The sequence below is a fragment of the Cupressus sempervirens genome, chromosome 4, assembly GCF_028749045.1.
Source record: "Cupressus sempervirens isolate cs-2001-9-10 chromosome 4, ASM2874904v1, whole genome shotgun sequence".
In the NCBI taxonomy this organism is placed as follows: domain Eukaryota; kingdom Viridiplantae; phylum Streptophyta; class Pinopsida; order Cupressales; family Cupressaceae; genus Cupressus; species Cupressus sempervirens.
The window spans coordinates 830,702,819-830,720,832 of record NC_143121.1 but is presented as its reverse complement, the minus strand read 5'-3'; the positions used below and the strand labels follow the sequence as shown (position 1 = coordinate 830,720,832).

General features: G+C 33.7%; 1 long non-coding RNA gene across 1 annotated transcript; it reads right to left on the bottom strand.

Annotated features, from left to right (window-relative positions):
- Window positions 1-11,005: 11,005 nt before the first annotated feature.
- Window positions 11,006-11,696, bottom strand: LOC149563959 (uncharacterized). The gene is made up of 2 exons (XR_016363580.1): window positions 11,546-11,696; window positions 11,006-11,216 (listed from the first exon to the last, which is right to left on the bottom strand). It is a non-coding gene; the product is annotated as an uncharacterized LOC149563959 (long non-coding RNA).
- Between the last annotated feature and the right edge of the window lie 6,318 nt (window positions 11,697-18,014).

The window sequence follows — 18,014 nt, the reverse complement described above, 5'->3', positions numbered from 1 at the left end:
TGACAAAAAAGAGATGAAACTAACATGTTTCATGCTATAACAAATTTTTACATAAATAAGTATCCAATAAAATATTTTATGATTACAATGTGGACAAATAGATCAATGGCAGTAAACTTCACTATTGTAAAAAGAAAAATCTACTTCCCTAGCATATCTTGAGTAATTTGGCATGAGTAGGGGCTTGATAGAATGAGGCTATTCCATTCACACCAAAGTCTTGGGTTTACAAAAGAAACTCCACAAAAAAGCCACAATTGAGGCGACAAAAGGACACATGGCTACTAAGAGAAACCCCTCCCTTTGAGTAAAGTTTTTTATAGGAAAAAACATATTTTATTTCTCCTTCTCCAATGATTTCCATGCACCTCCATAGTCTCTACACACACTACCTCTTAACGTCATTCTCACACTCACATTCAAAATCTTGGATTTGATGCTAGTACTCCTTTACCTTAGTACATCATTGTTGACATATTAGTTAATGATTGTCTTATAGTTCACAAATCCTTTCCTATTTTTTGTTCTTGTGTAGTAAGAGGAATTGCATAAATACACACCAACATCATAAGTAGTTCTGTAGTAAAAAAATAAAATGTCACTAGTTTTGGGGAACTATATGTCATATATCTTACAGCACTCTCGATAACTAAACCATTATATTTTCGCAATTTGTTCACATCTTAGTTAGAAATTGGTTCCTTTCTTTTGAGAAAATCCTATCTTTGCATCATTCAATGTTTCACTAAATTATGTCACACGACTATCATTTTGATACAACACACCTGTGTTGATTATCTCACTTACATCCCAAATAAATCATATTCTGCTTATTTTATTTCCCTTGTGATTGGACAAAATATATGCAATAAATTTGTAATACAATTTAGATATGAGAACATGCTAACACATTAAAAATCCTTGCTTCAAACACACTCTTTGGAGGAGGACGATTTTCAATCCACTTAACCTTTCTAGTTTATATTTTTAATCCTTCTCATGTAGCTAAACCCAAATACTCTCTCTATAAAATAATATTTTTTTCACATTCATTGTCATTTTTTCTTCATTTAACCTTTATAATATTAACCTTCTATCTAAGAACTGATCTTTTCTTGTCTCATAAATAATCGAAGAGACTACTAAAAGAATTCCAGTAAAAGGTTTTGTTCTGTTGCCTTCTTGTTCGATAATTAAAAAATCATCTATTGCAATTTTCTAAAATCTCTCTTCTATTTTCTTTCATCAACTTAGTAAGTAAAGAATGAACATCGCATAAATCCTAAAAAAGATTTCTATCAAAACTTATCACTCTATGAAATATAATTTCTATGAATGTAATGCTAGACGAAGCCCAGTCTACAATTCTCTTGAAATACTCCCAACAAAACAAAACTACAATATACTAGCTCTCTTTACATAGAATACCAATTTTTTTATATGCATCATCACTTTTTTTAAGTTTTCAACTCTTGAATCTCTCCCCTTGTGTCCCATAAATATTCTTCAGTACCACTAAAAATGGAAACACTGCCTGCATATATTCCATTAAAAGCTTTCTAAGAAAATATTTTATTACCTTAGATCATCTGTCAATGCAAATAGCATCACTAGCCCCTAATATAAACCATTTTCAATTTCGACTTTTGCCTTTTGTTAATTCTCTCAAATTCTTAGTTGATGTTACCCTTTGTTTATATTCATGTTATTGAAATAATTTTGATGCAAGGAGGGTTGCTAATCAGGGCCAAAGGTACACCTAACAATAAAGTCACCCTGCATAGTAAACACAACGGAAGCAAACGACACAGGTAAAAACACCAAGGAGGGAAGGAACAACAAATACTTTATTAATTCGTCAAATTGTCTACATACATGCACAAACGTGAGGCCATCCAGGATATGGCCAACAAAATTTTACAAAATCCCAAAGTTACAATTTTCACAGATCCTTCATGCTAACTCTCTATCTTTCTTGACTCCACACTTTTTCATGCACTACTTAACCTAAATCTAGTCACCACTATTCATACTTGCCAAAATGGCTCACATAAGATTCTAGATCTTAACACAACATAAGGCATACCTCATAACAGTCTGCACACATCCCAAGACAAGATCCTTACATTAAATTCAAAACTCTTGAATTAAATACACAAGTTGGCTCATAGTGGAACCGCTCATAGAAAAAATATATCAGAGAAGGAGTCGAGCATCAACAACTCAAGTTGGTTCACTAAGCACATACATGAATGTTCGAAAAACACTAGACATCTTGTTCATTGTAGGAAGCTAGGGTGATACGAAACTCAATAGAATTGCACTCAGCCAATACAACAACTCGGTCAATATTGGAGCTTGACATCAAGTGGAGCTTGAAACTAGGTAGAGCTTGACAACCACTAGCAGAGTGAAGAAAGATAAGCAAGATAACTAGGCAACCTAGGATACTCCTGCGTCAACTTGGCTCTTCTAAAGAATTAATCCTCACAAGAATACAAGCCCTGAACAAGGAACGAGGATTTCTGAAAATCTACCCAAACCTTGATATTGGATTTTACATTGTATCCCAAACCATATTATAAAATTCTATAAAATGTCTCCAAGAGAAAGTTAATTGCCCACTAACAAAACTCCTCTTCACCTTAATAGAAAAGGATCCCACCTCAATAGGACTAGCAAAGGAGGAGACAATCAAAGGGAAGATTAATTCATGGGTCAACCCCACATCTAAGCAAACAAAACATGAGAAGACCACATAGTTAACTTTTCAACCTTCTCCACCTAGACAACCATCACCTCCTTCAAAATAGAAACTGCCTCAATAGGAATGGTGAAAGAGGAAGAGAAGAGAGAAATACTATGAACCTGCACCATAGACGCAAGACAAGTACACATCTTGACAAATGATCAAGTGATGCTATTGATGTCATTCACCTCTTTTATTCACAAAATTCAATAAACACCAATGCCTATAAGGAATCCATTTTTCTACCCGTTGGCTTTTCATATTTCTCAAGCACAAAGTCACTCAAGTGTCTTCTTAATTACACTTCACATTACTTGTAAGTTTATATTTATCACATTTGATACATGATATTTAATTATATTCTGCCCATAGATGGGCACCCATATTCAAATAATATTTATTAACATTAATCATAACTTAGGTCTCATTCAAGTTATAAACTTTATTATTTCCTTCTAAATAATTGATGCCAAAATCACTTGCTTTTGAAGTGACTTTAGCAACATTAATATATGTGCTTCTCAAAGTCTCGTGTTTACTTAGGGTAATACATAAATAGACCCCCTTGTTATTATATTTATTTAATGCACTTATAAGTCAGTTAGCCCCATTTGCTAAAACACTTTATATTGTAACTTTTAATAATTAATTATAAATAAAGATATCTTTAATTAATAGTAAATATCTCTAACTTGAACCAATAAACTCATTTCACTTACTCAAGTGATGAAGTCTACTAATACCAACCCTGTGATAAAAAATAGCAACATTGGTATAAGACTTACTATAAGTAGTAAGTCTCCTAACTTGAGCCAACTGATAAGTCAATCACTATGCATACTATGAGTTCGAGTTTCCCTTCCAGCTATAGAATTTCCTCAACAATGACTTACTCTTTATAGTAAGTATTTAAATAATTACTTCATTCAAAAATATTGAATCTCAACACTAGCATAAAGTTGTTTAGGCACCTTGCTAAATATAGAAATGTTGAGTTCTCTAAAATAGACTTTGACTATATATACAATAAGTTTGCAGAACTCTTACTTCCCTAAAATAGACTCTTACTATATAAATAATAAGTGTGCAGAACTAATCCAAAAAAAGAGCAATCTCAAAAATCCCTGCCCTCTAAAATTTAAATTGGCCTCTAGTTATGGCAAATGAGACCCTCTAACCATCTGACTTATCATACAAGGACCACAAATAGGCTAATCCATACTATAACCCAAGGTGAGCTAAAATGGGGACATTGCAAAATCACCAACTTTGGTTAAGTCACACCTCTTAAAGAGATACCTCATCTTAAGCCAAACACTCACCTTGTTTATATTGATCCCTCCAATTGATTATATAGCCCTGTAATAGTACCTAAGGTTAGTGTAAGCTGGCCTTCATAAGACAGTACTTAGTTGTCCAAAAAAATTAATTATTTTGAAATTTGGCACCTCCAAATATTTGCTAATTAGTCCCCTCGCCAAGTTGTCTCTCTGTTCAATGGTTTTTATTTAATCCCAATTGGCCTTAGTATAATGGATATTAAGGAAAAGATCTAAGATTTTATTTGATTTTACAAGGTTTGTGCTACTAGTAGGGGATATGACAAAGATCTTTATTGAGTGAAGGTAAGTGACAATGATTAACAAATAAACTTGAAATGTTTTGGTAAACTAGAGGCATTATTAGAAAATTGGGTCCTCTTATGAAAGTAACCTTTTATTAATATGTGAACATCTAAAAATATTAAGAGTTCTAGATTTCAGGCATCCACATCAAGAGTTTATGGTTTGAAAAAACCCTACAAAATGGAAGATACGGGTATTTTACTTGAAAAGCCAACGTTACTTTCCATTTCATCCATGGAAATTTCACCATACATAACAACCAAATCTTTCCTTTTTAAAGGGAAATTAGGGTTGATATTTCTCCTATGGTTGTTACATCAAATGAATTGCATGAGGAGGGGAATGCCTTGTGATGTAATTCATCCACCAAAAGGAGTGCTAAGTTGGTGGAGGGGCCATTTTGAATGTTAGTGGTAAAAGGTGAAAACTCCATTCTTCTTTTCTTCCACACTACTATGATTTCTTTGCTTCAATGTCGCTGCAAAGTGGGATATCAAATACAGTCACTGTATTTCCATATTGTATGATTGTTGTTGATATTGGAACTTGGAATGGACTGATCCAAACTTATCTCTGTCCTAACTACATAATCACTTCCACGTAATCACCATTGCTGTTGTTGAATTAATTACTCAATACTCAACTTAGTTTTGTATTTCTTTTTCACTCTAACTGTCTAATAATTTCCTTATAGTCTTATTGACATCAATGACAATCTTACATCAATCTCATTGTTCCTTTGACATCAATGACGAATTTCCATCAATGCCTAGGTGAAAACTCCATTCTTTTCTTCACTATCCTTCCTATTTCAAAGCTTCAAGTTTTAATTGATGTTCGATGGGTCTAAATCTACACCTAATGATTCTAATTCTTATAACTATCCAATCACCCAAAAAAAAATTAGTTTTTAAAGCAACTTTTTAATTTACAGTCAAGGAATCATCGGTAACTTGTAATGGTCCTTTACTTGCAAGTTGGATATTAAAAGCATTTTTCTACATAAATGCAGGTCTGCAATACCCATCACATACACAAGAAACCCTCTAGAATATGTTGTTCACCAATTTTTGTCAGTTGGAAAGCTAAGCCATATAATTTTAAACAATGACTTCCTTAGGAATTCAAAAGACATTCAATGGCGTATTGTCAATTCTTGTATTCTTTCCTAGGCATTGACAATGATTATAATCTTAGTGAAGATACTTATTACGGATGATATTATTATAGAAACTCTTATGCATCTCAATCATATACCTCACTATATGTTTGCATTTTTGTCCCCTTTTCAATCAAAATGCCTCTTTCTTAATAATAGCTTGTCATCACTCAATATGACTATCACAATATCATATAGGTTTGAAGGTTAAACATGTTTTTACTACAAATCAATTGGTCTCTTTTGCATTGTTAAAAAATATGCAGGTTTGTTTTAGGTAAGCAGCAACAACAAACACTCTTACCAATTGATTTGAACCTTTGTGGTAAGCTCAATTAATTGTGACTGCCTCTGAGATCTTTATGGAAGTCCTCAATGAATTTGGTTTTACTAGCAACCCATGACAAATTTATACAAATGCATAATAAACAAGGATCACTTATTTGTACTGAATTTTAACTTGAACACAATATGTACACAGGTCCATTACCAGATCATTGGTTTCAGTTATCATAAACATTATGTGGTGGTTGCCAATGCTTTCTAGTGACCTAGACCACCGTAGTCTATACACCAAGTTTTATATATGTATTAATGTTGATTAAAAACATTAGCCTAACTAAATCTCATTATGTTAGTTAAACTAAACTTCCCCATTCCCATGAAGCATTAGGAAGCTACAAGGAATTTCAAATCTTATTCACACAATGAGGGCACAAGAGGAAATCATCCTAAGTTGAAGCCATAACTACTATTTCACTACTTCCGCACGCATAGGTTCAATGAAGGTTATGATGCTAGGAATGGTATTTAGCATTTTAGTATGTAAGAAGAAATCTATTTCTATTCCCATTTTCAGAAAATGTTCAAACATGCCTTCTCAATATTAGATAATATTAATACTTAGTGCATCTGACTCTGAAAATTAAGTCCAAAATGGTGCTTCTACATGGAGTTAGCAGCGAACTAAGGAGCCTTTATTGGAGCTATAAATCTTATTGGTTGTGTTTGTTAAAAATAAATCCCAAGAAATGAAAAATAAGTTGAAACTCTATGCAAACTTTAGCATAACCATGTTTAAAAAAAAAGTGTTGCAAATTAATGTAATACTTCAAAGTAACGAAAATAAAAATGATATCAGCTACAATGTATTTATCCAAATCAAGAAAAAATGATGAATAATTGGAAACCCTCTACGAATAAGAAAATCTAAACATTCCAATGAAAAATAAAATCCCTCCACAATTTTATTTATTTCATCATTTTTTGCAATATCAAACAAGAGATAACCTGGTTTTGTAGCTTATTTGTTGTTCCCTTCATTCTTTTTAGGCTCACGAATGCATTTTTTACACCCTACCATTGTGAGAATCAGCTCCCAAAATAAGTGACAAGTTTTGAATCTACAAACAAAAAAGATATTTCCTGAATTAGCTCAAAATATGTCTGCATACATGCATAAAACTAGTATCAACTAAATAATCCTTGGTAGGTGGCAATATTAGAAAAATGCTCGTGACCTAACCGTCTGATTATATCTAATTATTTCATATTCAAAATTTTCAATGATTGTAAATATTTTGTTCTTGGATGTAAGAATAAATGTAATCAAAGAAGTCTTAAGCAATCCTGAATTGAAATACATATAAAGATCTCTTCGTGTAAATAGCTTGTCAAAATGAGCAATATCTTGTTTAGTTTGCAAAAACATCATCATTACAGGAGCATTTATTTACACCTCAAGGGACTACTCAAATGGATTGAAAATCTCAGCGTAAGGTATATGTATTATGCTTTGTAGATTAAATCATGATTGACTGCATAGAAGGTGACATATCCTGATAGACTGAGAAAGTAAAATGGATTTAATTTGTGCTTGATTGAGCTAAAATGGTAATAAAAATTATAAAAAGGTGGCACAATTCCCAAATGGATAACCAACAAAACCTAAATTGGATCAACAAAAATGCCTAACCAAGAGGACAACTGAGTTGTAACATTACAACAAATAGATAGCTCACAATAGAATAACAAAAGAATAAACAATTTAAATATTTTGAATAAGATAAGTGAGTTAAAAAACCACTCGCAAAGAAGGAGATAACAAATGGGTAATCAACAAAATCAGATATGACAACGAACTCATACCAACGAACTCATACCAACAAGTGGATGTGTCTCCGTGTTACTATGGTTTTTTGGCATCAACATTTTGAATCACACTTTGTGATCCATTATGAGGATGAAAGAGATGGATTTAAGATCAATATAGGCATTCTCATTTAGCATTCCTTGACAATTATTACACACAGGGTCTCAATATTATTAAGATAAGCCATAAAAAGCATACCTGCATCTGAGTGGTGTCTTTGCTAATAGTGTATTGATCTGCACCAAGGACTTTCAAGTGTCTCTTTTCTCTTGTTATCAGAGGAAATTATAACAGTCACATGGTGCCCAAGGGCCTTGACAATCTTTGCACCAATGTGACCTACACACCCCAACCCTAATATCCCACATCTCTTGAGCATAACAATGGTGCAGCTTGTTCAAGGGCTAGACTTTCAGGGATATGAACCACAAACCTGCATCATCTCAAACATTTATTGCTTTACTCCACAAAAATAACTACAATAGACGAATTCTACAAAACTACTTGTGATCCAGTTTAAATGAGACTAACAAGATATTACAGAATCAAAATGTAAGAGCGTGTATTGATTAAGAGAAGTGGGTAATCAAATAATTGAACTGAAGCAGATAAGAGTGCGCACAGTAAGATAACCATCTAATCACATGGTGATTGTGAGACAATTAACTTATAGTTGTAAGACACTACTTCAAGAAAAATGAGACAATCTAAACAATTGAACAAATCATGATTATACAATACCAGTCACTCACATTCTAAGGTTTGTAAATCAGGGGATGGCATGCCTCCTGAATCAATGTATACTTTCTCACATTGTTACTCTGCCTTTCCTTCTTTCCCATCCCATTTCCTCTTGGGCTTTGTAGTTCTTGACTCAATATGACAATACCAAGAGGCAATTCATTCAAGAACAAAAAAATATCTCGGAAATCTAAAATGTGAATGTTGCAGAGATCCATGAGTTGCAGAGATCTACAGAAAATCCCAAAGGAGAGAATTCTTGACCCAGAATTTGCCAATTTCTGACATGATATTGCAATTGGTGAATTTGGTTTCATCAATGAAATGATCTGACATTGACATTGACATTAAATTCAGTTTTATCAATACAAACCCCTTGAACTAAACGAGTGGCCATCAGCTCCTTTGACAGCAATCCTGCCTCAGAGTCAATCAGATTCGGATCCTTTGGTATGCAACCAGAGTATGAATCAGATCAAGTCCAAAAAACCCATCTGCCATTAAAAACCTTTCCTCTTTTTCCCGCCACTGAGACTCCCCTTGTTCTGCAGCATCTGGGTAATCAGATTCGGATATTAGCCACCGTAGATAAAAACAAAATCAATACTTTCATGCTCCTTCTTCAGCTCAACAATCTCCACAACAATGGCATCCTCATCCTCGTCCTCATTAAGCCCAATGCCCAACCTTGACTATAATCAGGCCTCCTCTCATCAATCAGGATCCACTTTAAGAAACCCTTGCAACCCATAAAAACAGAGGCGACCTTGACTATAATCAGGCCTCCTCTCATCAATCAGGATCCACTTTAAGAAACCCTTGCGACCCATAAAAACAGAGCATCAGTAAGCTTATCAAAAAGGAAAACTGCCCAACAATGACATGAAAAGATTATCCCTAAGAATTTTCTACAATCCATAAAATTTCTGGGTTCAATGCAAACTTTCATGCACAATTGAATTTGAATTCATCACAAATTTTAATACACAGAGCGAATTCAAATGCAGAAACAGTCTATGGACTCACTGTAAATCCTTGCACACTATCCAATTTTTAAACAGTTTCTGAAGCAAGAGAATCTTACAAAAGAGTACAATTTCAATCTTCAGCTAACTGAAGCAAGAGAATCATACATTTGAAAAAGAAGAACGAAAGATGTAGGCAAGTTGGTTTTATACTTAGAAAGAGTAAGACATAGATTTCTATTTCATGAAGTATGAGAAACATTGGTGGTCTTTTTACTATATGATGTGACATTTCTTAAAGTATGAGAAACAGAGGTGTTATTTTCAGATCTCATGCAGGTCAAACATCTGTAGGTTGTAGTCAAGGAGTACTATGTAGTTTTATTTCTTGCGTGAATCACTGCTTTATGTCCTTGCAACATGATTGAAGTTACTGGTGTAACAAAATCCAAAAGTCCAAATGTTATTGAATGCGAATTATATTGCAGGTATGATTTTGCTCTTGAAATGAACACAAGAGGAGTTTCTGGTCTCATGGAATTTGGAAAACGTTGCAAAAGGGTTCAGCTTCTCATGCATATGTCAACAGGTAAGATTCACGATGTGAAATAACTTAATGATAAATTACATTGTGTAGTCTGAAATTTTGGTTAATTTTCTCAAACCCTATTTTATGGCTTGATTTTTATTGGCTGCAGCATTTGCAAATGGGCAAATTAAAGGCCAAGCTCCAGAGAAACTTTTGCAGACGGAATACGGTGAATCCAACCACAAAAGGCCAAAAAGCAGGTGAAAATTTAGAGGCCAAAATTTCATCGCCCAACTAACTGAAGCAAGAGAATCTTACAAAAGCAGGGGACGCCATGTCTCCTCAGTAGTACAGTTACTCCTTAATTGGGCCTCTGTAACTCTTGGTGAGCAGCATTCCTGTTGGAATCCCATTTCCTCTCAGGTTTCCTAGTTTTTGGTTCCTCAAGTTGACCAGATCAAAGAAATTACGAACAGGGAAATAGCCTTGCAAATACCTAGAACCAATTTATTAATAATTCTAGCCATCTAAAATGCAATTTCAAGATTTAATTGCATAAAATTATGCAGGTGAAACAGGAATTTTTTCTCAGAATTCTGACTCAGAGAATTAAAGCATGAAGGTTGTCCACCTGATTTGAGAAGAAAATTCTCTCAGCAGCGTCCCTATGGTGAGGATTTTTGAAGTGGATATCTCAATTGAAGTTGATTGCCAAGAATTCGATTGTTCTTGACTCAATTTGACAATACCAAGAGGCAGTTCATTCAGGAGCAAAAAAATATCTCGGAAATAAAAAACGTGAAGGTTACAGAGATCCACGGTGAATTCTTGACCCAGAATTTGGCAATTTCTGACATGACATTGCAATTGATGAATTCGGTGTCATCATTGAAATGATCTGACATTGACATTGACATTGAATTCGATTTTATCAATACAAACCGCTTGAAGTAAACAAGTGGCCATCAGCTCCTTCGACAGCAATCCTGCCTCAGAGTCAATCAGATTCGGATCCTTTGGTATGCAACCAGAGTATGAATCAGGTCAGGTCCAAAAAACCCATCTGCCATTAAAACCCCTTCCTCTTTTTCCCGCAGCTGAGACTCCCCTTGTTCTGCAGCATCTGGCTAATCAGATTCGGAGTTAGCCACTGTAGATAAAAATGAAATCAATACTTTCATGCTCCTTCTTCAGCTGAACAATCTCCACAGCAATGGCGTCCTCGTTAAGCCCGATTCCCGACCTTGATTATAATTAAGCCTCCTCCCATCGAGCAGGATCCACTTTACGAAACCCCTACGACTCATAAAAACAGAGCATCAGTAAGTTCTTCAAAAAGGGAAACTGCCCAACAATGAAATGAAAAGATTATCCCTAAGAATTTTCTACAACCCAATCGAATTTCTGGGTTGAATGTAAACTTCCATGCACAATTGAATTCGAATTCAACACACATTTTGATACTCAAAACGAATTCAAATGCTAAAACAGTCTATGGATTCACTGTAAATCCTTACTCACAATCCAATTTCAAAACTGTTTATGAATTCAATACAAATTGATACGCAACAGAATCTAAAAGCAGGACTCAGTGAAAGGGTTATTTGATTTAGACACGTGTTCACCTGTCGAATGAAGCTTGAAATGTAACGAGGCAGGAGATTGAGGGAGAACTGTAGCTTCACAACGAAACTTTATCCCTCTTTTCCATCCCATTTCCTCTCAGCTTTCCCAGTTCTTGATTCCGCAAATACGAAGAACCAATTTATTAATAATTCTAGCCAGCTAAAATGCAATTTCAAGGTTTAGTTGCATAAAAATATGCAGGTGAAACAAGAAATTTTTCTCATAATTCTGAATCAAAAAACTAAAGCATGAAGGTTATCCACCTGATTTGAGAAGAAAATTCTCTCAGCAGCGTCATAATCTGCCTACCATGGTGAGAATTTTTGGAGTGGGAATCCCAATTGAAGTCGATTGCCCAACTAACTGAAGCATGCCCGTTTCTGTTTTTGAATTTGAAGGGAGCAACTCAAAGGAATTTGCCCGTTTATGTTTTCGAATTTGAATCAGGGAAATCAAAGTACGTGGCATGTCATAGATACGTATGACACGTGAATGAAATTCTAATGGTTTTAAATTGATTTAGTTAATTTCTAGGTTGATTTAAAGTTAATTTCAAGTCTCGCACGAGAGTGAGAGTTTGTTGAAGAAATATCAATGAAGTTATTTTCCCTTTTCACATTAAACAAGAGCTTTAGCAGAGCTTAAGTCCCTGTCTTATAGGTGAAATATATTAGAAATTTTTCATAGTATAAAGTATTAAATGTAAGTGTAAGAGGATGGAGATTGTTTTAGATAAATTATTTAGGATTAAGTAATTTTAAAGAAATTTAAGGAGTAACATGACTAATTAATCTAACATAGAAATGTTTAAAATGTAATTTCAATTTATTAACAAGTGTATTAATTAATTTTATTTTGGTAAGGTAATGATGAATTTTTTTAAAATTAATTAATAATTATTAAAAATTTGTGAAAAATATAGTAAAATTTAAATTTTGAATTAAAAAACAAAATTAAAAATTTACTTGTTGCACTTTCACCTCTTATATATCTTAAAATCATCATGTTTCTAAATAAAATAAGAAGAAAATTACAAAAGCAATTAAGTTGTGAATTTTGAATTTCAATATCCAAAATTAATGAATTTTAACTCTCTATCATTCTAATTAATTTTTATATAATTGAATTTATTTTCAAAGTATTAATTTATATTTATTTTTAACTTTCCCTAACTCTAAAGTTTTAATTATTCAATATAAAATTAAATTTATTTATAATTACAATTAATTTATTTAATTTTTTTAGAAAATAATAAAATTAAAATCATTATAATCATAATAAAATAGAATCATAAAGAGTTTAATTAATTTGGCATCTCATTTGCATTATCCCTCTACAGTCTTATCTAAATGGATTTGTTTAATCGTCTCATAAATCTTTACCTCAGCATTTGTACAAAACACATCATTAGGAGGCACTTGAAGGATCCCACTATTGGTAAACATATTCAAAACATTCAAGATATCATGCTATTCGAGTACAATGAGGTAAGGGATCCTTACATGTGAGGTTTCATTAATAGGTGGTATGTGTATAATCCATCATGACAGAAGTAAATCATCTACTGCATTTACAGAGGATAGAAGATGAGGGTAATAGTTACAGAGACACAGTTGGATTTAAGTTAGGGAATTTGTTGGTGGAGTCATTTCAACAGAAGCATTTGATATTACTATCATTGGGCACGCTAATCTCAGCTTGGATGGAGACAAATATCCATGTTTTTCACTCAACTGAAAATAGGACAATGGCTTTTCTGGAGCAGGTCAAACCCAAGAGATGGAATCGTCTTCTACGGGTTGCAGATGATATGACATGCTTTGTGGTGATCAGATCCATAGGCGAAGGTGTCTTTGACTACAACGCGACCTGGAGAACCAACAACACCATAATTGGCTCCTTTATAGGAGCAATGATAAGGGCAAAGGTCCGGAAAGAAGATATAGTGAGGCTCTGTTTCGATCTATTTAACCCTGTTTGGAGGAAAGGAATTGAGAAGACGGTGCATAACATTGATGATAAATACAAAATCCCACTACCCAAAAGGTATATGGGATTACCACTGGGTTGTGTAGAGCTGGAGACAGCCCCTCGTCAGCAATCCCTCATTATTAGGGAAAGCTTGGCCTTCTATAGGGAATGGTCGTGGATGGAGGCTAGTGTAAACTTTCTTTTACGATGGAGAAGGATAGTTGTAGAAGGAAATAACAAGTGGGTCACAGACTATCTTAAACTATTCAATGTTTACGTGCTGTCAGGAGTGATCTTTGATGACCTCAGTGATCTAGAATTTTGCACCGTTAACTCAGAAAAGATGAGCAGAAACAAGGTCTCACTCGAACTACCCCCCTATCTTGTCGTGGATGAATCTGATGACGTTCCAGAGGTGATCATGGTTTCGTGGAAGAAGCAAGAAAGGAACTAGGTTAAGGAGAACTGAATATTAAATTAGGGTTTGAACTATATTTACCTTAAGAATACGATATGTAAGCCCTTGGGTTTTTGTTCTGAGCCCAAAATTTTGTAATATTAGATAGGGAAAGGAATCCAATATACCGAACCACTAATTCTTACATAGTTATTTTACGAACAATTCTAGTTGTTGACTGTCTCGACTCGCTATGGGGTTTTTCGCAAGTAGTATATGATCTATTAATAGAATGCTTAAATGTAATTAAAGGAAGACGAAGATGGTTTTATATAATAAGATTATATATGGAATGGTGTGAATTGTCGTATGTGCAAATGCTATATTGGATGGTTTCCTGAAACCACTGTACACCTTTTGTTCTTTCAAGCTTCTTTTGGGACCTGTGCCATCAATTTATTGTAGCCTTGAATATATTTAATGTTTGGCTTGATTAAGTAGGAATTATGATTATTCGATGGTAAGCTGATCTGTAGCTAAAAGGATTTTGCATTTAGTATGGTAATCAGATACGAATACAAAGTTGAATCCCTATAGAATTGAATGGGGAAACGTTTGTTTCATATTTTGTATTTTACTTTTGTAATCTAATACCAGGATCAAGATTGTGTTTGGAATTAACATTTTGTAGGTTTTAAGACTTGGTAGAATTTTATTAAAATGTTAAATTCTATTGATATGGTGATTTATTTTGGTATGTTTCCTTACAAAGGCAATATTGATATATTCAATTTTTTGATATTTCTTTGGCATATGCATATCTGAAGCTGTCTCGAATTTGGTTATGTTAATTTTATTAGGATATATTTAAAAGTTTGTTTATATTCCTTCGCTCAAGCGTCGATTAGCATAAGTATGTTTCATCTCCATGCTCAGTTTGAAATATATTTAGATGCAATAACTCGAATCCCAGAACCAAGACCTATTATAGAATGGGTCTAACCAGCTAGGTAAAGGATTTCAAAGCTTTGGCAGTACTCTGTCTCAGAACGCTTAGGGAGAATCCTTTTGAAACATTCCAAAGATGGGTCTTTGTTTGATGCCCTATTTATTTCTTTTCATTTTTAGGTTGGCCCATTTCTGTAGCCTCTAGTGTCATTGCCAAGTTTTTTAGGATCCCTAAAAGATTAGCTTTATGTCGCTTCTAATTTTTTGGATTATTGTTAATCCGTGTTTTGAGCTGGCTTCTGAAATCATTATTATTATCTGTGGATGGATTGGTATTCCCTTGTGGTTACATTATTGGTTGGTATCCCTGTAATTTTATTATGGAATGTTGAAGAAAGGAGCTTCTTGGAGGGTTGGTCTGATCAGATCCATCCTGTTTCTTTGGTTATATCTTTATCCTTGCCCTCAGTTTGAATATGCACATTCTTATCTATGCTCTCAGTTTGAATATATAGAGGAATGGTAATGTTTGAAGGCATCCGTTATAGATTTACAGGTGGTATGCAAGTTAAGATGATTTTGAGCTTAAATGATTTGGTGTAGGAGAGTATGGTTTAAGTTGAAATCATCTTTGGGTCAAATGTCGAAATTCTCTGATTATTGATTTTCTAACATAGTATGTGGTCATGCCAGATGTTCTGGTCTTCCTTATGTCATTGATAGGTGTAGTATGGATAGAATAGTTAATAGTTCTTCTAATATCATTACTTAATTTGGCAGCTTTAAGTGATTTGGAGATGGAAAGACTTAGATCTCTTGAGTGCTATCATGAAATGCTTAACATGGATCTTGACGAATACAAAACAATTTAAAAATAGATCTTTTCCCACTCCTCAACTCCCCCTTCCTTGTCAGAAATTTTTATGATCGTTGTTTCTTCATTGTTCTTCACAAACTTCAAATCCCCTACTGTGACTCGAATCCTGATCACTTGTGTAAGACTCCAAATCGCCTGCTGCGACTCAAACCTTGGTCACTTGGCTAAAACTCCTCTACCTTGGCTCAATACTGAAGAGCAGTGGACAAATTGAAAAGTTATGCATTAAATGCATTTTTATTTCATCTGGCACATCGTCTCCTTTTTAAAATTTTTATACTAAAAAAAGTCAACATCATTTGATAGAATCATTAATTAAGTTCTTATCCTTTCTATTTTTTATACATTTTCTAATTGGGAAAAAAGATTTTATTCCCACCAAAATTGGTTTCAATCAATAAGAAAAAAGAAATTTAATTCCTATAAATGAATTGAAAAATATATACCACAAACTTTAGAAATATGTTTGTTAAAATCTTAAAAAAGAAATGAAGGGGGGTGAAACAAGAACATTAGTTCCTTGCCTTCTCTATAAGGTAGGGACTAATAATAAATGGATAATGAAACCAAGGGTCGTGACCCACTATCGATGGAAATTAATGATCGACATATAAGAGGTGATAAGGGAAGGATAATAAAGGATCATCATCATGGTGAGAGATAAGGAATTGAGTTTTGATAAGGTGCGATAATCAAAGAGACCGCAAGTTAAAGTCAACTACCAACATAGGATATAAAACACAAAATGCAATATTGCAAATAAGGACAAAACACAAGCGAGGATAGAGATTTGGCACAAAGTGGAATAGAGATCTGGCGCAAAGTGGAATAAGAAGAAAAGAAGGTAGACTATTCAATTGCGAGCCACATGCAGTTTACATGGCATCAAAACAACGTTGCATATGGGGACAAGGAACAAGGGAAACCAAGGAGGAGTACAACCACATCATTGACCGAATAGAAAATATACTCTCCATGTTCAATTTAAAGTGGAAAACACTATTACCAAGTCAACATGCCCCCGATAATATTAAGACATCAGGTTCCATAAAGGTAAAGGGAAGTATATAAGTTATATTATGTTGGGAACCAATTTATTTGAAATTAAGAAATATATCATATATATAATGAAATCAATCAATTAGATAATAGATTTCATTATTTTTGGAAATAAGGAATAATAGGTACAGATCCTATTATATAAAGTGATATTAAATAGAATAATCAATAATTGAAAATTGTAGAATGAATTTAATATCTTTGATCCAAGAATATCTTGCTCGAAGGAATTCATTTTGAATTTCGTAATACAATCCAAACTATGTTTGGTGGAGGGCATTCATTTCGAATGTCATAATACAATCCAAACTATGTTTGGTGGAGGGCATTCATTTTGAATGTCGTAATACGATCCAAGGTATGCTTGCTGGAGAATTATCCAAGTTCAACTTGGTCGAGGACATCTCGCATGGATGTCAATATAAGATCTAGGTTGTCTTGGTGGAAGGCATTCTAAGATGAATGTTGTATATAATCCAATCTATGCCAGTGAAGAATGTTTATTGCATATGATATTGAATTATTCTTAGGGATATGGAAACCTTGGCTATATTTATTATGATTGGATCAATCTTTTATAATTATCATGTATTCTAATGTAACCCTAATGGTGGGGACATGACAGTGGTATCAAAGCATAATCCTATCATCATGTGGAACTGGTTAGTACATACATCATCATACCTTAAAGAATGATGGCAAGGGAACTAGCCCAAGAAGTAAGGAACTTTATAGAACAAACTAATGAGAGATTTGAAAGGACTAAAAACTCCAATAAAGTACTATTGGAAGCTATACACAAATTAAGCAGTAACAATAAAAAAAATGAGAGACTTAACTCACAAAGGGAACATCATTCCACTCATGAGGAAAATGAACCCTCATCACAAAGTTTAGTTCCACGAGAAACATTACCCTCACTCATTTCGAGAGAAGAACCTATTGCAGATAATGAAATGACCTCCAATAGTGTGGAAGAAATTGCACAAATGTATGCTAGCTAGGATCCTAATCTTCAACAACTTATTACCTTTAAAGAATACTATGAATCTAAACTCATGGAAAATAAAAAGAAACATTATGTAGATGAAGACCTTAAGAAGAATGTAAACAATGTAAAATTACCATGTTTTAATGGATAAGGAGAAGAAACTGATCAATCATGGGTCCAAAAATTAGATACATATCTATCTTTAAGTCCTATGATAGAAGAAGG